Source organism: Uranotaenia lowii, chromosome 3 (genome assembly GCF_029784155.1).
Source record: "Uranotaenia lowii strain MFRU-FL chromosome 3, ASM2978415v1, whole genome shotgun sequence".
In the NCBI taxonomy this organism is placed as follows: Eukaryota; Metazoa; Arthropoda; class Insecta; order Diptera; family Culicidae; genus Uranotaenia; species Uranotaenia lowii.
Window position 1 is genome coordinate 44,327,153 of NC_073693.1, and position 22,844 is coordinate 44,349,996.

Consider the following 22,844-nt stretch of genomic DNA (forward strand, 5'->3'; position numbering starts at 1 on the left):
AAAAATGACAAAAATGACAAAAATGACAAAAATGACAAAAATGACAAAAATGACAAAAATGACAAAAATGACAAAAATGACAAAAATGACAAAAATGACAAAAATGACAAAAATGACAAAAATGACAAAAATGACAAAAATGACAAAAATGACAAAAATGACAAAAATGACAAAAATGACAAAAATGACAAAAATGACAAAAATGACAAAAATGACAAAAATGACAAAAATGACAAAAATGACAAAAATGACAAAAATGACAAAAATGACAAAAATGACAAAAATGACAAAAATGACAAAAATGACAAAAATGACAAAAATGACAAAAATGACAAAAATGACAAAAATGACAAAAATGACAAAAATGACAAAAATGACAAAAATGACAAAAATGACAAAAATGACAAAAATGACAAAAATGACAAAAATGACAAAAATGACAAAAATGACAAAAATGACAAAAATGACAAAAATGACAAAAATGACAAAAATGACAAAAATGACAAAAATGACAAAAATGACAAAAATGACAAAAATGACAAAAATGACAAAAATGACAAAAATGACAAAAATGACAAAAATGACAAAAATGACAAAAATGACAAAAATGACAAAAATGACAAAAATGACAAAAATGACAAAAATGACAAAAATGACAAAAATGACAAAAATGACAAAAATGACAAAAATGACAAAAATGACAAAAATGACAAAAATGACAAAAATGACAAAAATGACACAAATGAAAAAAAAGACAAAAATGACAAAAATGACAAAAATGACAAAAATGATAAAAATGATAAAAATGACAAAAATGACAAAAATGACAAAAATGACGAAAATGACGAAAATGGCAAAAATGACCAAAAAGACAAAAATCACAAAAATGACAAAAATGACAAAAATGACAAAAATGACAAAAATGACAAAAATGACAAAAATGACAAAAATGACAAAAATGACAAAAATGACAAAAATGACAAAAATGACAAAAATGACAAAAATGACAAAAATGACAAAAATGACAAAAATGACAAAAATGACAAAAATGACAAAAATGACAAAAATGACAAAAATGACAAAAATGACAAAAATGACAAAAATGACAAAAATGACAAAAATGACAAAAATGACAAAAATGACAAAAATGACAAAAATGACAAAAATGACAAAAATGACAAAAATGACAAAAATGACAAAAATGACATAATGACAAAAATGACAAAAATGACAAAAATGACAAAAATGACAAAAATGACAAAAATGACAAAAATGACAAAAATGACAAAAATGACAAAAATGACAAAAATGACAAAAATGACAAAAATGACAAAAATGACAAAAATGACAAAAATGACAAAAATGACAAAAATGACAAAAATGACAAAAATGACAAAAATGACAAAAATGACAAAAATGACAAAAATGACAAAAATGACAAAAATGACAAAAATGACAAAAATGACAAAAATGACAAAAATGACACAAATGACAAAAATGACAAAAATGACAAAAATGACAAAAATGACAAAAATGATAAAAATGATAAAAATGACAAAAATGACAAAAATGACAAAAATGACGAAAATGACGAAAATGGCAAAAATGACCAAAATGACAAAAATCACAAAAATGACAAAAATGACAAAAATGACAAAAATGACAAAAATGACAAAAATGACAAAAATGACAAAAATGACAAAAATGACAAAAATGACAAAAATGACAAAAATGACAAAAATGACAAAAATGACAAAAATGACAAAAATGACAAAAATGACAAAAATGACAAAAATGACAAAAATGACAAAAATGACAAAAATGACAAAAATGACAAAAATGACAAAAATGACAAAAATGACAAAAATGACAAAAATGACAAAAATGACAAAAATGACAAAAATGACAAAAATGACAAAAATGACAAAAATGACAAAAATGACAAAAATGACAAAAATGACAAAAATGACAAAAATGACAAAAATGACAAAAATGACAAAAATGACAAAAATGACAAAAATGACAAAAATGACAAAAATGACAAAAATGACAAAAATGACAAAAATGACAAAAATGACAAAAATGACAAAAATGACAAAAATGACAAAAATGACAAAAATCACAAAAATGACAAAAATGACAAAAATGACAAAAATGACAAAAATGACAAAAATGACAAAAATGACAAAAATGACAAAAATGACAAAAATGACAAAAATGACAAAAATGACAAAAATGACAAAAATGACAAAAATGACAAAAATGACAAAAATGACAAAAATGACAAAAATGACAAAAATGACAAAAATGACAAAAATGACAAAAATGACAAAAATGACAAAAATGACAAAAATGACAAAAATGACAAAAATGACAAAAATGACAAAAATGACAAAAATGACAAAAATGACAAAAATGACAAAAATGACAAAAATGACAAAAATGACAAAAATGACAAAAATGACAAAAATGACAAAAATGACAAAAATGACATAATGACAAAAATGACAAAAATGACAAAAATGACAAAAATGACAAAAATGACAAAAATGACAAAAATGACAAAAATGACAAAAATGACAAAAATGACAAAAATGACAAAAATGACAAAAATGACAAAAATGACAAAAATGACAAAAATGACAAAAATGACAAAAATGACAAAAATGACAAAAATGACAAAAATGACAAAAATGACAAAAATGACAAAAATGACAAAAATGACAAAAATGACAAAAATGACAAAAATTACAAAAATGACAAAAATGACAATAATGACATTATTTTATTATTTACATAGTATTCCGTCTCACGACATAACTTGACGAACATAATTCCTAAAATTCACTCGGTTCAAAGCAACCGTTCTCCAATTTCTCGGGCACCCCACGTTCGCCAGATCACGCTCCACTTGGTCTAACCACCTCGCTCGTTGCGCCCCCGCTCGTCTTGTTCCTACCGGATTCGTAGCGAACACCTGTTTTGCAGGACAGTCGTCCGGCATTCTCGCAACATGTCCCGCCCAGCGTATCCGGCCAGCCTTCACCACCTTCTGAATACTGGGTTCGCCGTAGAGGCGCGCGAGCTCGTGGTTCATCCTTCGCCTCCACACTCCGTTCTCCTGTACGCCGCCAAAGATGGTTCTTAACACTCGTCGCTCGAATACTCCGAGTGTACGCAGGTCCTCCTCGAGCAATATCCATGTCTCGTGCCCGTAGAGAACAACCGGTCTAATGAGCGTCATATACAGGTTACACTTCGTGCGAGGGCTAAGTCTTCTCGACCGCAGTTGCTTGTGGAGTCCATAGTAGGCACGACTTCCGCTGATAATTCGCCTCCGGATCTCACGGCTGGTGTCATTGTCTGCGGTCACCAGTGAGCCGAGATAGACAAAGTCTTCGACTATCTCCAGCTCGTCGCCGTCGATCGTGACCTTGTTATTACTGGACAAGCGGGTTCGGTCGGTCTCGGATCCGCAGGCCAGCATGTACTTCGTCTTGGACGTATTAATCATCAACCCAATCCTTCCTGCTTCGCGTTTCAGTTTGCGGTAGATGTCTTCCACCGCCACAGATGATTCATCGGCAAAGCAGATAAGTTGACTGGATCTGTTGAAAATCGTGCCCCGCATTTCGCCCACCGCTCGTCGAATAACACCTTCTAGCGCCACGTTGAACATCATGCAGGATAGACCATCACCTTGTCGAAGCCCCCTGCGCGATTCGAATGAACTCGACAATTCACCCGAAATCCGCACACAGCACTGCGTTCCATCCATCGTCGCCTTGATCAGTCTGATCAGCTTCCCGGAAAAGCCGTTCTCGTCCATGATTTTCCATAGCTCGTTACGGTCGATCGTGTCGTATGCGGCTTTGAAGTCGATGAATAGATGATGCGTAGGGACTTGGTGTTCACGGCATTTTTGGAGGATTTGCCGCAATGTGAATATCTGGTCCGTCGTAGACCGTCCCTCCATGAAGCCGGCCTGATGACTTCCCACGAATCTGTTTGCTTGTGGCGTTAGGCGGCGGAGTAGGATTCGGGACAACACTTTGTAGGCGGCGTTGAGGACAGTGATCGCTCGGTAGTTCTCACAGTCCAATTTGTCGCCCTTCTTGTAGATGGGGCATATTACCCCCTCCTTCCACTCCTCCGGTAGCTGTTCTATGTCCCAGATCCGGATTATCAACCGATGTAGGCAATCGGCCAACCTGTCCGGGCCCATTTTGATGAGTTCAGCTGCGATGCCATCCTTCCCAGCCGACTTGTTTCTATTCAGCTGGCGAATGGCTTCCTTAACTTCACTCATCGTTGGGAGTGGCTCCTCTTCGTCGTTGGCTACGCCGGCGATGTACCTTCCCCCACCGTCTTGATCTCCTGCATGTGCGCCGTTCAGGTGTTCATCGAAGTGCTGCTTCCACCTTTTGATCACCTCACGATTGTCCGTCAGGATACCCCCGTCCTTATCCCGGCACATTTCGGCTTGCGGCACGAAGCCTTTGCGGGATGCGTTGATTTTCTGATAGAACTTTCGTGTTTCTTGGGAACGATGCAGCTGCTCCAGCTCCTCGAGCTCCTCCTCCTCCAGGCGGCGCTTTTTCTCCTGGAAAATTCGGACTCGCTGCCTCTTCCGCTGTCGGTGATTTTCCACATTTCGACGGGTGCCTCTTTGCACTACTGCCGCCCGCGCGGCATTTTCTTCGTCCATCACCCTCCTACACTCCTCGTCGAACCAGTCGTTCCGTCGAGATCGCTCCACATAACCGATGACGTTCTCCGCAGCACTGTTGATGGCTGTTTTGATGGTATCCCAACAGTCCTCGAGAGGGGCTTCGTCAAGCTCGCCCTCTGCCGGCAGCGCTGCTTCGACCGATTGCGCGTAGTCTGCCGCGACCTCAGGTTGCTTCAGTCGCGCGATGTTTAACCGAGGCGGGCGCCGGTTTCGCTTGTTGTTCACTACGGAGAGTTTTGGGCGCATCTTCACCATCACCAGATAATGGTCCGACTCGATGTTGGCGCCCCGACAGGATCTGACGTCGATGATGTCCGAAAAGTGCCGGCTGTCGATCAAAACGTGGTCGATCTGTGATTGCGTTTGGTACGGTGATCTCCAGGTGTACTTGTGTGGGAGGCGGTGCTGAAAAAAGGTACTACGTACGGCCATTCGTTTGGAGGCGGCGAAATCAATGAGTCTGAGGCCGTTTTCGTTGGTCAGCTGGTGCGCGCTGAACCTTCCAATTGTCGGTTTAAATTCCTCCTCCTGGCCGACCTGAGCATTGAAATCCCCGATGACGATCTTGATATCATGTTTTGGGCAACGGTCGTATTCACGCTCCAGCTGCGCGTAGAATTCGTCTTTGTCGTCACCGGTACTTCCGAGGTGAGGGCTGTGCACGTTGATGATGCTGATGTTGAAGAACCGGCCCTTGATTCTCAACCGGCACATTCGTGAGTTGATCGGCCACCACCCGATCACGCGCTTTTGCATCTTTCCCATCACTATAAAAGCTGTTCCAAGCTCGTGTGTGTTGCCGCAGCTCTGGTAGATGGCACGACCATCTGGATACGTTCGTACCGTGGAGCCCTTCCAGCATACCTCCTGCATGACAATAATGACAATAATGACAAAAATGACAAAAATGACAAAAATGACAAAAATGACAAAAATGACAAAAATGACAAAAATGACAAAAATGACAAAAATGACAAAAATGACAAAAATGACAAAAATTACAAAAATGACAAAAATTACAAAAATTACAAAAATTAAAAAAATTACAAAAATGACAAAAATTACAAAAATTACAAAAATTACAAAAATTACAAAAATTACAAAAATTACAAAAATTACAAAAATTACAAAAATTACAAAAATTACAAAAATTACAAAAATTACAAAAATTACAAAAATTACAAAAATTACAAAAATTACAAAAATTACAAAAATTACAAAAATTACAAAAATTACAAAAATTACAAAAATTACAAAAATTACAAAAATTACAAAAATTACAAAAATTACAAAAATTACAAAAATTACAAAAATTACAAAAATTACAAATATTACAAAAATTACAAAAATTACAAAAATTACAAAAATTACAAAAATTACAAAAATTACAAAAATTACAAAAATTACAAAAATTACAAAAATTACAAAAATTACAAAAATTACAAAAATTACAAAAATTACAAAAATTACAAAAATTACAAAAATTACAAAAATTACAAAAATTACAAAAATTACAAAAATTACAAAAATTACAAAAATTACAAAAATTACAAAAATTACAAAAATTACGAAAATTACAAAAATTACAAAAATTACAAAAATTACAAAAATTACAAAAATTACAAAAATTACAAAAATTACAAAAATTACAAAAATGACAAAAATTACAAAAATTACAAAAATTACAAAAATTACAAAAATTACAAAAATAACAAAAATTACAAAAATTACAAAAATTACAAAAATTACAAAAATGACAAAAATTACAAAAATTACAAAAATTACAAAAATTACAAAAATTACAAAAATGACAAAAATGACAAAAATTACAAAAATTACGAAAATTACAAAAATGACAAAAATGACAGAAATGACAAAAATTACCAAAATGATAAAAATTACAAAAATAACAAAAATTACAAAAATTACAAAAATGACAAAATTTACAAAAATTACAAAAATTACAAAAATTACAAAAATTACAAAAATTACAAAAATTACAAAAATTAAAAAAATTACAAAAATTACAAAAATTACAAAAATTGCAAAAATTACAAAAATTACAAAAATTTTAAAAATTACAAAAATTACAAAAATTACAAAAATTACAAAAATTACAAAAATTACAAAAATTACAAAAATTACAAAAATTACAAAAATTACAAAAATTAAAAAATTACAAAAATTACAAAAATTACAAAAATTACAAAAATTACAAAAATTACAAAAATTACAAAAATTACAAAAATGACAAAAATTACAAAAATTACAAAAATTACAAAAATTACAAAAACTACAAAAATTACAAAAATTACAAACATTACAAAAATTACAAAAATTACAAAAATTACAAAAATTACAAAAATTACAAAAATTATAAAAATTACAAAAATTACAAAAATTACAAAAATTACAAAAATTACAAAAATGACAAAAATTACAAAAATTACAAAAATTACAAAAATTACAAAAATTACAAAAATTACAAAAATGACAAAAATGACAAAAATTACAAAAATTACAAAAATTACAAAAATTACAAAAATTACAAAAATTACAAAAATTACAAAAATTACAAAAATTACAAAAATTACAAAAATTACAAAAATTACAAAAATTACAAAAATTACAAAAATTACAAAAATGACGAAAATATCAAAAATTACAAAAATTACAAAAATTACAAAAATTATTAAAATAACAAAAATTACAAAAATTACAAAAATTACAAAAATTACAAAAATTACAAAAATTACAAAAATTACAAAAATTACAAAAATTACAAAAATTACAAAAATTACAAAAATTACAAAAATTACAAAAATTACAAAAATTACAAAAATTACAAAAATTACAAAAATTACAAAAATTACAAAAATTACAAAAATTACAAAAATTACAAAAATGACAAAAATTACAAAAATTACAAAAATTACAAAAATTACAAAAATTACAAAAATTACAAAAATTACAAAAATGACAAAAATGACAAAAATTACAAAAATTACGCAAAATTACGAAAATTACAAAAATGACAAAAATGACAGAAATGACAAAAATTACCAAAATGATAAAAATTACAAAAATAACAAAAATTACAAAAATTACAAAAATGACAAAATTTACAAAAATTACAAAAATTACAAAAATGACGGTACTTACAAAAATTAAAAATAAAAATTACCAGAATAACAAAAATGACAAAAATTACTAAAATTACAAAAATGACAAAAATGACAAAAATGACAAAAATGACAAAAATGACAAAAATGACAAAAATGACAAAAATGACAAAAATGACAAAAATGACAAAAATGACAAAAATGACAAAAATGACAAAAATGACAAAAATGACAAAAATGACAAAAATGACAAAAATGACAAAAATGACAAAAATGACAAAAATGACAAAAATGACAAAAATGACAAAAATGACAAAAATGACAAAAATGACAAAAATGACAAAAATGACAAAAATGACAAAAATGACAAAAATGACACAAATGACAAAAATGACAAAAATGACAAAAATGACAAAAATGACAAAAATGATAAAAATGATAAAAATGACAAAAATGACAAAAATGACGAAAATGACGAAAATGGCAAAAATGACCAAAATGACCAAAATGACAAAAATCACAAAAATAACAAAAATGACAAAATTGACAAAAATTACAAAAGTTACAAAAATGACAAAAATCACAAAAATGACAAAAATGACAAAAATGACAAAAATGACAAAAATGACAAAAATGACAAAATGACAAAAATGACCAAATTGACAAAAATGACAAAAATGACAAAAATGACAAAAATGACAAAAATGACAAAAATGACAAAAATGACAAAAATGACAAAAATGACAAAAATGACAAAAATGACAAAAATGACAAAAATGACAAAAATGACAAAAATGACAAAAATGACAAAAATGACAAAAATGACAAAAATGACAAAAATGACAAAAATGACAAAAATGACAAAAATGACAAAAATGACAAAAATGACAAAAATGACAAAAATGACAAAAATGACAAAAATGACAAAAATGACAAAAATGATAAAAATGACAAAAATGACAAAAATGACAAAAATGACAAAAATGACAAAAATGACAAAAATGACAAAAATGACAAAAATGACAAAAATGACAAAAATGACAAAAATGACAAAAATGACAAAAATTACAAAAATGATAAAAATGACAAAAATGACAAAAATGACAAAAATGACAAAAATGACAAAAATGACAAAAATGACAAAAATGACAAAAATGACAAAAATGACAAAAATGACAAAAATGACAAAAATGACAAAAATGACAAAAATGACAAAAATGACAAAAATGACAAAAATGACAAAAATGACAAAAATGACAAAAATGACAAAAATGACAAAAATGACAAAAATGACAAAAATGACAAAAATGACAAAAATGACAAAAATGACAAAAATGACAAAAATGACAAAAATGACAAAAATGACAAAAATGACAAAAATGACAAAAATGACAAAAATGACAAAAATGACAAAAATGACAAAAATGACAAAAATGACAAAAATGACAAAAATGACAAAAATGACAAAAATGACAAAAATGACAAAAATGACAAAAATGACGAAAATGACAAAAATGACAAAAATGACAAAAATGACAAAAATGACAAAAATGACAAAAATGACAAATATTACAAAAATTACAAAAATTACAAAAATTACAAAAATTACAAAAATTACAAAAATTACAAAAATTACAAAAATTACAAAAATTACAAAAATTACAAAAATTACAAAAATTACAAAAATGACAAAAATGACAAAAATTACACAAATCACAAAAATTACAAAAATCACAAAAATTACAAAAATGACAAAAATGACAAAAATGACAAAAATGACAAAAATGACAAAAATGACAAAAATGACAAAAATGACAAAAATGACAAAAATGACAAAAATGACAAAAATGACAAAAATGACAAAAATGACAAAAATGACAAAAATGACAAAAATGACAAAAATGACAAAAATGACAAAAATGACAAAAATGACAAAAATGACAAAAATGACAAAAATGACAAAAATGACAAAAATGACAAAAATGACAAAAATGACAAAAATGACAAAAATGACAAAAATGACAAAAATGACAAAAATGACAAAAATGACAAAAATGACAAAAATGACAAAAATGACAAAAATGACAAAAATGACAAAAATGACAAAAATGACAAAAATGACAAAAATGACAAAAATAACAAAAATGACAAAAATGACAAAAATGACAAAAATGACAAAAATGACAAAAATGACAAAAATGACAAAAATGACAAAAATGACAAAAATGACAAAAATTGAAAAAAATTTAAAAAAAATTATGAAAATGACAAAAATGACAAAAATTTCAAAACTTACTAAAAATATTAAAATTATCAAAATTACCAAAATTACAAAAAAATTCAAAAATGACTAAAATTACCTAAATTTAAAAATCTACAAAAATGATTATAATGTCAAAAATTCATTACAAAAATGACAAAAATTTCAAAACTTGTCATAACAAAAATGTCAGAATGATAAAATCAACAAATTGACAAAAATGACAGAGATGACAAAAATTACAAAAATATGACTATAAATTGGAACATTATAGGGTAACGGACTTATTTTAGACCAGAGGACCTATTTTGGACCACCTTGTCTAGCTCTCTTATAAAGCAACTAATCATGATTTATTTCAACAGATACAGTTAAAGCCCAGGTACTTAATGTAATGCACTAAAATTTTTCATAATTAGCTGCTTTATAAGAGTGCTAGACTAGGTGGTCCAAAATAGTTCCCCTGGTCCAAAATAAGTCCGTTACCCTATATGTTTGTACATTCAGCTTACTCGAACAACAACGATCTGCTCGAAAAAAAAACCTTTTCGAGCACAACAACCGTTAACGCCTAAATTCCCGCAACCACACTCGGTTCGGCTATACGTTCCACTTTCCTAGCCATTCCATTGCACCTGAACTGCATGCAAGCGGAAACCGGTCGGACAACATTGTTTTGGTGTTATGTTTTCATATTTTTTTTTTTCGTTCGACCGACATGTGTGTTGTTATGGTAAACACACCACGAAATCCTACTTTAAAACCGCATCGCAGTCATCGCAGTAGGCGTCTCGTGGTGTTGTGCTCATTTGCGCTGTCTGTGGGGGAGTGTATGTATGGGTTCCATTGATGCGGGAGTAGCCCATTCTTCGAGTTTCTTCATTTATACACAAGCCAGTCGCGACACTCAGACGTCTATCAACTGACCGTCCGTTTAGTTCGTTAATCGCGTTAAGGTGAGTGAAGAGGTGAGGTTCGTTAGAAGAAAAAAAGTGTGTGGCACCATTTGTTAAACGAATTTGCCTCGTGAAGCGTCGACGGATCGATTTCAGGTGTGTTTTTGTGATTAAAATTGTATAAATCTGTTACGGGAAATCTAGTAAGTGATATCGCCGGCAGTTTGGGTGTGAAATTGTGATAATCTCTTAATGTTAATTGGGGTATTCGATCAGTGAAGCTGTGTTACGGGAAGGAGGTACCACACCCATCGTTGATGCAAACCTGTGAATGGGACGACAACCTGACCCGTGGAATGTGGTCAATTTTTTGGCTGTGTTATTTGTGAAGCTGTTCCCTTGACTACGGAAAAGTTGTGTGGCAGTGTTTGGAATTCGGCAAAACGGGATAATTCAGTTATTTTTAATGAACTCATTAACTTTCCTTGGGAAGAAGCATAAATGAAGTCTTTCGAATGTATTTGTCAAACGGTCATTATTAGTCAATGCCTGGATCAAATGCCATGTCCAGTGTAAATTCAAGCTCAACGGAGTCTTCCAGCTCATTAGGCTGCGCAAGTTTCCCGAAAATTTCAAATTTATTTTCCAATTGGCATCATCGTTACCCGATTTGTCATACTGGAACTTCACCGTTAGGTATTGGTGAGCATTCGTGTGGCAACCCTCAGCTTACAAATACTAGTGGAAGATTTTGAATGAAACGTGCATAGCTTAATATCCATGCGCATTCCTCTTTATGACCGACGGAACGCATTTCGGGTTTTGTTATTTTTCATGTTCGATGTTCGGCTAGGCGGCAGCTTTCGATGTTTGGGCTGCGTGCTTTAAATATTTGTAATTTCTCGCTTTACAGCATGCGGCTCAATGGTCTAGGGGTATGATTCTCGCTTTGGGTGCGAGAGGTCCCGGGTTCAAATCCCGGTTGAGCCCGGAACTTTTTTGCTGTTTTTTTGTCTCAAATGAAAGTGCACATGTAAAACACGTATCACCAAGGGAATGGACAGTGTTAATCTGCTTAAAAAGTCACAATCTGTAGAACAACAAAAAGTGCTAAAATCGATTTTCAATCGACGAACGTCACACACTTTTATTGCAACTAAATGTGGATGAAATTCAAATAAAGTTCAATGGTTATTTTAGAACTGTTGTCAAAAAAGTAATTTTATGGATTTCTAAAAGAATGGCTGCTTTTGTCATCAATCATTGAACAAAACATGGTGTGAACAAACCGTTTCTATATTGCTAGTTAAAATTCGTAGATTCCAGAAGAAAATGTTCGATGTCAATGTGTATCAAAGGCTAGTGTATCTCTGCTGAAAAAAGATGAAAGAGTTATTTTCGATAACCTAGATATGGAGGCTTGCTGATCTAAACCGTTTAAACGAAATTTAAGAAGTACTCTTATATGTTAAGGAGGGGGTAGGGTCTAACACTTTCAAAAAATCGATGTTTTTATTTTTTTATTTTCTTATTGTAAAACATTTCAAGAATGTTGTGTCAAATTTTCAAGTCAATTGAAGCAAAACTGTAGAAATTATAGGCCTTTATCTCCTCCTATCTAATACTGCAAGAAAGCAAGAGCAGAAACTTCAAACGCGTTTTTCTCGAAAGCACATTTTTAAAGTCCGTGGACATCGTCATTTGAAAACGTCTTATCCGATTCTTTTCAAATTTGGAACATATTTTCTACATATAAAATACCAGACCCCAACGTTTTTCTTTTTTGTTTTTTTTTTACTTTGGGGAGATTTTACAGGTGAAAAATGGCGGATTTTTTCGTAACAAATCGTAGTTTTTACTTCAAACAGCCACAAAAATTTCATAAAAATATTTTTAAGCTAAATAAAAACGTTGGGGTCTGTCGTAGCCATATTTTTAAACATCACTTTCAGCTGAAACGCGGAACAGCGTTTCGCACGTTATTCACCTTCCAAAATCGTACATAGACTGACGCGCTTTCATTCCGAATCCAATTCCATCATTCATTGAAGAAGTGTTGGTATAGAAGAAAACTTCAACCGTCAACGTTATTTCGAACATACCACTACAACCAATCTCATTAACCCAGTATATTTGCCTTACCACAGTTCATCATTATATTCGTTGCTTGTAACAGACTGATATTATTCGCAATTGAAGTGTTTAGTAAGCATAAACTGTGTTTATCGATAGAACACAAACAACTAAAGAAAGTAAGTATTAGTTCCACATATGTTTCCTTTATCTCTCTTTTTTTTAATTACCACTCTAGGGCCATTCTCCTACATTCGCTCACTACTCTACTCCTTTCGTAACACGTTTGCAAAAACTGCCATTGCACGAAAATTGTTTTTAAAATTCAGATTAAGTTATATGATTCAGGGTTCCGGTATACTTCGGTTTGGTTCATTCAATAGGAACTTTTGCTATCTTGAAGTGTTACAAGTAAAACAAAATATTTTTTTAATCAACATAGTTTTTTTTCCGTAGTTTTAACAAATCTTGTGCAAATTTGTTCGACATTTTCATACATTATTTCCAAACGTACTTTCACATCACATTCACATCACATCTTACAAGTTCGCTGAACTAAGCGATATTGCCCTTTAACCCTTATTTTTCTATACACCGTTAAACTTTTTTTTTAATTGTATATTTTTAAATTGCATTTTTTCTTTCCATCCCATAGATTTTTTTTTCGGATCTTTCCGACCCTATACTTTTTTTCAGAAGTCTCCGTTTTTTTTCGTTGGTGGATTCAATTCTTTCATACTATTATTTTGAGTGTGCTACAATATTTTAGTAGCATAACTGACATGTTCACAATGAAAATCTTTTCTAAAAAATTCAACTCAAACTTTCATTATCTCAAAGACACTAAATTTGTAAAATTAAGACAAGTGGTTTCTGAGATACAGAATAGTGGATTTTGACGTTTCCCAACTTTGTTTCCTTTGCGGTCCTTCATGTTTTAAGTCTCACACTTTTCTTTCTTTTATTTTTTTATTAAACTTGGGTTTTCCATCCCGTATTTATTTTTCTACTTGAGTTTTTCCGTATCATTCATATTTCCACTTCTGACCTTCAGCTTTTTTTTTGTTTTACCTGGGTCCTGCTGACCGTTTTTTTTTATTTGGTTCCTTGCGCCCCATTCTTTTTTTTTTATTGTTTCTTTTTAAGTATTTTGATAATTTCCTCCCGTCTTTATTTTGCTCGAATGCACCCATCCATGATAACTTTTCCAGTTAAGTAATTTAACAAGTTTCAAAATATTCTCAATCTTTTCCCATTTAAATTAAATAATTATTTAATTTTTTTCACACATTTTTTCTATTTACAACACAACACCCATTGCCATTCATTATTTTCAAATGCTGCCTCCAAATCACTTTTTCAAAAATTTAGTTAATAGAACTTAGCCAACTATTTTTTTTTTGCGTACCATTTTTCTCATACCTATATTTCTGTCAAACTTTTTTTTTTTATTTATTTTTTTTTTGTATTTCGGTCCTTACAACCAATTTTTTCCATTTTGGGTCCTACATCTCATTTTTTTTAATTCTTTTTTTTTTTTTTTTTACTTTACTTCCTCCGGTCTCATTATTTTTTTTTTTTTTATTTACTCAAATTTTTCCGTCCATGTTAACTTTACTAAATCAAAAATATTTTAGATCCTTTCGCCCATTTAAACAATTATTAAATTTTTCACACATATTTCTTAGCAACGCTAATGTTTACATTTATTTTTATCAAATCATGAAAGCATGATATTTTTATGAAAAGAAACTTGGCCAATCCATCATTTTGCACAGTTTATTAAAAAAAATCAAGGTAAATTTCTTGGGTTCTTCCGCCTCATTCAAAGTTTTCTTTCTGCTGCGATCGCTCCTTTCTATGAATTTTATTTATGTATTTATTTTATTTTATTTTGTTTTACTTTACGTCTTGTCGTATAATTGATTTTTGATCCGTCTCATTCATATTACACTTGATTCCATTCGCTCAAAATTTTATTGTTTTATTTTGGCCCTTCCGAGCGAAATAAATTCCAAAATTTGTTTTTTTTTTGCCAACCGGATTTGGTTTTTTAAAATTTTGAATCCTTCTGCTCCGTCAGAATTCTTGAATTTTCCGTTCGTGTTTTTGTTATTGGGTCTTTTAGTTCAACTTTTTTTTTTTAATAGTCCTCATTTCTTCGTCTCCTTCATTTCCTATTTGAGTCCCACTGTCATTTCATTTCTTTCATTTTGCCCTTGGTTCTATCTTCCTAATAATTTTTCTTACTTTTATTTTTCTTAAGTCCTTCCGTTACAAATTTGTTTTTTTTTTTTTAAACTGGATGACTTCCGCCCCAATATTTTTTAAACTGGGTGCCTTCCGTCCCATTATTTTTTTTTTTAACTGGGTGCCTTCCGTCCCATCATTTGTTTTTTTAACTGGGCGCCTTCCGTCCCATCATTTTTTAAACTGGGTGCCTTCCGTCCCATTATTTTTTTTAAACTGGGTGCCTTCCGTCCCATCATTTGTTTTTTTAAAAACTGGGTGACTTCCGTCCCATCATTTTTCAAACTGGGTGCCTTCCGTCCCATCATTTCTTTTAACTGGGTGCCTTCCGTCCCATCATTTGTTTTTTTTTTTTTTTTTTAAACTGGGTGCCTTCCGTCCCATCATTTTTTTAACTGGGTGCCTTCCGTCCCATGATTTTTTTTTTAAACTGGGTGCCTTCCGTCCCTTTTTTCAACTGGGTGCCTTCCGTCCCATTTTATTTAACTCACATTTCTTTTTTACCAATCGTGTCCTGTCACACGACTACTGTGAGTATCATTCACAAAATTACTGTCTTTATTCCTTTACAATGCACTTTATACTTACATTTCCTCTGGGAGCTTAAGATGCGCCATTGTCGTAGCCATATTTTTAAACATCACTTTCAGCTGAAACGCGGAACAGCGTTTCGCACGTTATTCACCTTCCAAAATCGTACATAGACTGACGCGCTTTCATTCCGAATCCAATTCCATCATTCATTGAAGAAGTGTTGGTATAGAAGAAAACTTCAACCGTCAACGTTATTTCGAACATACCACTACAACCAATCTCATTAACCCAGTATATTTGCCTTACCACAGTTCATCATTATATTCGTTGCTTGTAACAGACTGATATTATTCGCAATTGAAGTGTTTAGTAAGCATAAACTGTGTTTATCGATAGAACACAAACAACTAAAGAAAGTAAGTATTAGTTCCACATATGTTTCCTTTATCTCTCTTTTTTTTAATTACCACTCTAGGGCCATTCTCCTACAGGGTCCAGAAAAACATCTATTAAAAATATTTTGCTCTGATTTTTTGACTTCAGATGATTCTGTGCTGAGATACAGTGTCCACCGCAAATCCTGTTTTCTAAAAGGCATCCTCGAAAGTGCTCCGTCACCGGCTCATTTTTCAATATTTTTCTACGAAAAAATTACTAAATGTTCTTTTAACAATGCTTTGTATAATGCAAACAATTTGAATACATTTGTTTGAACGGTAGCTCTAGAAAAAAATCGTGAAAATGGTGTTTTTTTTATACCCGTTACCTACCCCTACCCCCCCCCCCCACCCCCCCCTAAATAAAACGAAAAGTGGAAGAAAACGAAGGTAGACTTCTGACTGTTGGTGCTAGTCAATCAAAAAGATTCATAATACCTGCTGATCTCATGAGATTCATACACCTTTATACCACGCACCGCTGAGCTCAACGCTCGACGATAAACTTCATGTTATCAGACTTTGTTAAAGTATCGCTTGTGGCCGCGCTTGCTTCAACTGCCCGGCTAGCTCAGTCGGTAGAGCATGAGACTCTTAATCTCAGGGTCGTGGGTTCGAGCCCCACGTTGGGCGCAGATCTTTTTTGTTAATTTATTTTGGCAAAAGTCGATAATTCAGAGTTCTATTGGTATGTATCAAAACGCAAAGGGTATCGAGGGGATGTAGCTCAGATGGTAGAGCGCTCGCTTAGCATGTGAGAGGTACGGGGATCGATGCCCCGCATCTCCAAAGAATATTTTTGAATTTTTGTCAAACGGTACTAATGGAAGGACTTGTTTAGAACATTGCCTACTAGATCGATAAATAAAATTTTCTAGTTCCATCGATTTTTCTATAGTTTTGAATAAAATTAAACAATTTGTTGCTAAAACAAAATTCAGTCAGCCATTACCTAAACAAGCATAAGATTTCGAGTAGAACTAGAAGGGTTCTTCATTAGGGTTCTTTCACATAAAGGATATTGTATTTTGAGAAAATACATTTTTGATCTTATAAGAGGAGGAAACATATAATCTTATCAGAAGGATATGATCTCATTTGAAGGATATCGTCTTATTAGAAGGAGATATCCATCAACAAAGGATATGTTTCATATTGCATACGTCGGTAAAGCAGTATCTCTATTGGAAACGATGTTCCCAACTTTCGTTCACAGTAGTCCAATAGGAGAAATAGTTTTTCTTTTCAAATCGATACCTTCAAAAAACTTCATTGGAGATGCGGGGCATCGATCCCCGTACCTCTCACATGCTAAGCGAGCGCTCTACCATCTGAGCTACATCCCCATCTACCATCTGAGCTACTAGAATGAAATTTTAATATGGGTATCCTTAAATAGCATAAAAGTTATTTACTTTTATGTTGGAAACAGCTTTTAGCAAACTCATGTGCCGAAAAACTGTAACTAAATTTAATAAACATTGATAATTTCTACTTCTGAAAATCAGCATTACTAAGCTGGAGAAAGAATATAAAATAAAATATTGCAAAAAAGAGATAGATCGGTTATCAAAATCCCCAACTAACATGATCGCGTTTTAGAGTAGGACATTTTACGTGAGCGATGGATCGATATTTTATCGGAATTTGGCCCATCGTTTCAAATACATAGTAACAAATTTGCAACAGATAATAAATGAAAAGTTTAAATCCAGTTATTTTTTCTCCATTTGCAAATCATTTTCAACCGTTCCAAATAATTTTTAAGGAAAATTTAAAAAAGACATGAAATTAAGGGTTAACTTATGACTCAGACAATGCAGTACAAGTGCAAATTGTTTGACGAAAATCAGCCGTCCTTAAAAAAGGATTTGTTATTAAATTTTCACTGCAAATTTAGAAATTTTAACTAAATTTTTTGCAGTTAACTATACTTTCCAAAACCAATGTTAGTTGGTTTACTTCAAAACATCCAGGACTTTAAGCGGTTTATATAATAAAAAATGCGTTTATGTTAGGGTGGTCTAACCATTTTCGATTTCCGGTAAATTTTTCTTTACCCTAAAAACGAGTCGAACATTGAAAACAGCTTGAAATGATTTCCAAAATCAAAACAGGTTTTTCTGTAATGTAAAAATTTACAAATTTCGATCTTTCAAGTCACTGATGATATACTTGTGAATAAAAAAACTAGTAAATAAAGCAAAAGGCACTAATGATGATTGTACCTTGAATGTTATTTAAATTTGATTGATTTTCATTCTTTAAACAATGCAGGATTTCTCATCCAACGATTGTTTCAACTAGTTAGAGAAAATTGGATAAGCCAAAATAATTGAAGTTGATTTTAGAAGATCCATAAAGCTAGATATACCATGTTTTTCTTCGACATGTAATTTGACCTCAGATTTTGTTCATTCGGCTCAAAATCTTAGCTATAAAATACATTAGGCGAGGTTCGTCGAGAATAGTAGCTGCTAAATCATTTTGAAACAAGTTTTTGTAAAAAAAAAATAGATACTCGTTTTAGGATAGACTTGGTAACTGTCATCGTGCACAAAAAGGAAGTAAATACGATGGTAGTAGTGCATGAGTCTGAATATAATATTTCGTTTCATCAGTCATTCGTGTTTAGAAAAAAAATCAACTCGAAAATCAAATCCACTAAAAACAACCAGAACAAATAACTCAAAGTTAGAATTTGGAACATGTTTAAATTCTGCTACGTTTTAATTTGTTTTTTTTTAAGCCCATAAGCTGTAATTTTTAATGAAATGATTTTCCATTTCCGTCAACTGGGGCATCATGCAACACTTTCCGAATTCAATGGCTTCTGAAAACTTAATGTCCACGGATAATCATACCACTTGTACATCAAAAGTTTTAAGGTTGATATGACATCAAATTGACGTAGTCAGAAAAATTATCGGTTTCATCAGTTATTTTTAAATTTACAAAAACATGTTATTTTCACCCTACTTAGAAAAAAGGGTGAGTTGCAACAAACTTTGTTTTTCATGAAAAAATCAAATGAAAACGTTTGAAAATTTACATTTTTTTTATATATTTGTAATATCATAACACATAAAGCAGCAATTGTAGAAGTTTTTGGTTTTATTAAAATTAATATTTTCATTTTTTCTGGCAAAAATGTTTTTTTTTAAAAGCATGAGGGTGTTACATAAGTTTAGGGGTAAAAAATACTACAAATAATTCTAATAGCTGAAGTCATAAATATTAATGTACATATGAATGAAATTTTGAAATTAACTAACGCTTGCATCACGCGTTACTAAATTAAAAAATTTCATCATATTTCAGCATATGCAAACGAGTTTTAAAAGGTGAATCTTTGATTTTTATTTTGATGGATTTTAGCCCTGACTGGTAACTGAATTATAAAAATATTTATTTCCAAATTTTGGTGATTTCCCGAAAAATATTTTTATACCAACAGTGCTGGTACATGATAAAAAAATGCAATATGAAGTTTTTAGTGATCCGTCATACTTGGTAATTTGTTTTTCGGCGTCAAAAATGTATAAAATTCAAGCATAATTAAATCTTTTGCTCGATTTTTTTAATTTTCTATGAGAATCAAAACCTACACAAAACCAACATATTATGATCATATCATGGGTAATCCTCCCCATATCAGGACCAAATTTGAATTGAATTTGAAAGGAAAATTTGAAGAAATTCATTTTACAAGGGAATTTTTCATAAGCATTGCACTATAAATTTTTGATACTTTTACGGCAATCAAAGCAAGCTGTAGAGATCTTCGTGTCCAGCATTCAGAACCAAACCTTGAATAATAAACAATATTTTCTTAGTCGGTTATCAAACCAAAACTAAACACTCTTTTAACATTGATTTACAATTTCACTGGATCCTTGCACATATCATTCAAGGAATATTTAAATAAGGAAGTTCCGAGAGTTACATTAGATTTTTTGTGACGTCACAAAAAGGAATGTATCCAAAATTTATATGGCAGAAATTTCAATGAAAAACGCGTTTTAGCAAGAAAATAAATTCGAATTTTATTTTGATTGTGTTGTAAGGTTTCTATTTCATTATAATAAATGATGACAAAAAATTATTGTTAACTTGGTTTACTCAAATGCCAATAAAGGTTTGTGTTTTGATAACTTCATTGGAATAAAGAGCTTTAACTGCAATGAATTGAATATTTTGCAAATTTCAATTGGGAAAATACACCATTTTTTCGAACTTCGATGGTCTATCTTACAGATTACTCGAAAATCCAACTTTTTTGTACCGATCTTGCAGAGAAAGAATCCTTCAAGAATAACATGTTTTCAAAGTGGAAAATTTCGAGAGCTTTCTTCGAATTATCAACGAAAAAAGAAAGATTCCTAGTAAATTGACAGATTTTTCTTGACTGTGACGTCACAGTATGCACCAATACTAAGGCAGTGCTGCTTTGGCACTACCTTCTTTAACACGTTCGTCGCCACGCTCATTTTGGTAGTTTTTCTAGCCGAGCCCAAAGAAATTTTCAGAGAGAGAAAGCAAAGAGGGAGAACTCCCATATTTGAAACGTGTGGCGAAGCTGAGCGGTAAACTCAAGTAAAAGAGCGTCACCTGCTTTTTGATGTGACGGGGCCCCCAGGAAATACATCCGTCTGCCGAATATGGGTGACGTGGCGACGAACGTGTTAAATATTCCTTGCATATCTTTTCCATTTGGAACCACTACAGCACCTGTTTCAGTGATCTATTCCTGGGTCTAATTTACACAAGAATTATACCAAAGAAATTAGATCTCATCCTGTGAAAATACTGGCAACCCCACTCGTGTTCCATTAACTGTCAAACGATTTAGAAATCCGTCAATGGATTCAAATCTCATCAGTTTTGGATCAATCCTTATACTTGGTGAAATTTTTTACATCTTCGATCTCGCACAAACTTGATTGAAAAAATGGCTTTATTGAAATTATTCGTTCCCAATATTTCATTTCACTACCTATTTCCTGAAATGTAGCATTTTAGCGTCGTCTCTGCACCCCACCGAAATTTTAGACAAAGTTGAATACCTGCTTATCGAAGTAACACATTATAGTAGAGCATTCTTCCTAGGTGTTTTTTACAACCCACCTCGAAACGACTGTGTAGATACTCTGAACAATCTTATATGTGACTTTTCGCTTACGTATGAAAACGTTGTTCTTTTAGGAGATTTTAATACAAATTTACTAAGCTCTACCGAATCGACCCTTCGATTCAAAGATATGATTGAATCACACGGCTTCTCATGAATCAATAATACACCAACTCACTTTTTTTCGACAGGTTGTTCACTTATCGATCTAATGATAACTAATAACCCAGACTTCATATTAAATTTTAATCAAGTTTCTGCTGGTGGTTTCTCTAAACATGACATTATTTTCTCTTCAATAGATATTGATCGAAATATACCTCAAGCTAATAATCTTATCAGAGATTATTCACATATAAATATGCCTGATTTAGTACGAACATTTAATGAGATCGACTGGAGTTTTTGTAGCCGAGTTAATGACCCTGACATTTCGGTCGAGCTTTTTAACAATCACATTCTAGAATTGTATAACAGCTTTGTACCCTTGAGAAGAGTTCGACCTAAGCAAAATCCTTGGTTCACAAATCAGATTCGTGAATCGATGCATAACCGAGATCTAGCATACCGGACATGGAAATCATCTAAATCAGTCTCGAACTTTCAGCAATATAAACGATTAAGAAATATGGTGATTAATCAAATTAAACGAGCTAAAGTAGACTTTGTCTCAAATCAAATGCAATCTGCAAATTCAAATCAGGAGCTTTGGAAAAGACTGCAAAGTATTCACAGATTCAAATCCAATTGCAATGATGTTTCATCTCACACAAGCAATGAAATAAATGAATATTTTGTATCTAATTTCTCCAAGAGCAATTCACAATTGCCTTTTTTACCACTTAACCAAAGTGGCTTTAAATTTGCATCAATCGATATTAATGACGTAGTATTAGCTATAAGCACTATAAAATCCAATGCTGTAGGGCATGATGGCGTATCCTTGAAGTTTATAAAACTGTTACTCCCTTTACTTCTCCCTCCCATGTGTGAACTGTTTAATTCAATATTAGTTTCAGGGAAGTATCCCAAGCCTTGGAAAATTGCCAAAATTATACCAATTAAAAAAAAATCTAATTGTAAAAATATTTCTAACCTACGTCCAATCAGCATATTAAGCACACTTTCTAAAGTTTTTGAACGTATCGTGAATAAACAAATGCAGACATATATAAGCAGTATGGACCTATTGAGCCCATTTCAATCTGGATTCAGAGCAAACCATAGCACAACATCCGCAATGATAAAAGTTATCGACGACATTCACTGTATGATAGATAAGAAACAAAACGCCGTTCTTCTGATGATTGATTTGTCGAAAGCATTTGACAAAGTGTCTCATGTCAATCTACTGAAAAAACTGTTTATACAATTCAATTTTTCACGCAGTGCTATTTCTTTGCTAAAAT

At 31.6% G+C, this 22,844-nt stretch overlaps 1 protein-coding gene and 4 non-coding genes across 8 annotated transcripts in view; 4 read left to right on the forward strand and 1 right to left on the reverse strand.

The window, feature by feature from the left end:
- The first annotated feature begins 10,928 nt into the window (after nt 1–10,928).
- Nucleotides 10,929–22,844, forward strand: part of LOC129754269 (uncharacterized) — a 33,693-nt gene continuing 21,777 nt past the window's right edge. The window contains exon 1 of one of the 4 annotated variants that reach the window (XM_055750225.1): nt 10,929–11,070. The gene's annotated coding sequence lies outside the window, so the exon portion shown is untranslated. Of the gene's footprint in view, nt 11,167–16,177; nt 16,284–22,844 lie in introns of those variants that run through there. The other 3 variants (XM_055750224.1, XM_055750227.1, XM_055750226.1) reach the window with 3 other exon arrangements.
- Trnap-ugg (transfer RNA proline (anticodon UGG)) lies at nt 11,929–12,000 on the forward strand. The gene has a single exon. It is a non-coding gene; the product is annotated as a tRNA-Pro (tRNA).
- On the forward strand, nt 16,865–16,937 carry Trnak-cuu (transfer RNA lysine (anticodon CUU)). Its single transcript has one exon. It is a non-coding gene; the product is annotated as a tRNA-Lys (tRNA).
- On the forward strand, nt 17,021–17,093 carry Trnaa-agc (transfer RNA alanine (anticodon AGC)). Its single transcript has one exon. It is a non-coding gene; the product is annotated as a tRNA-Ala (tRNA).
- Trnaa-agc (transfer RNA alanine (anticodon AGC)) lies at nt 17,578–17,650 on the reverse strand. The gene has a single exon. It is a non-coding gene; the product is annotated as a tRNA-Ala (tRNA).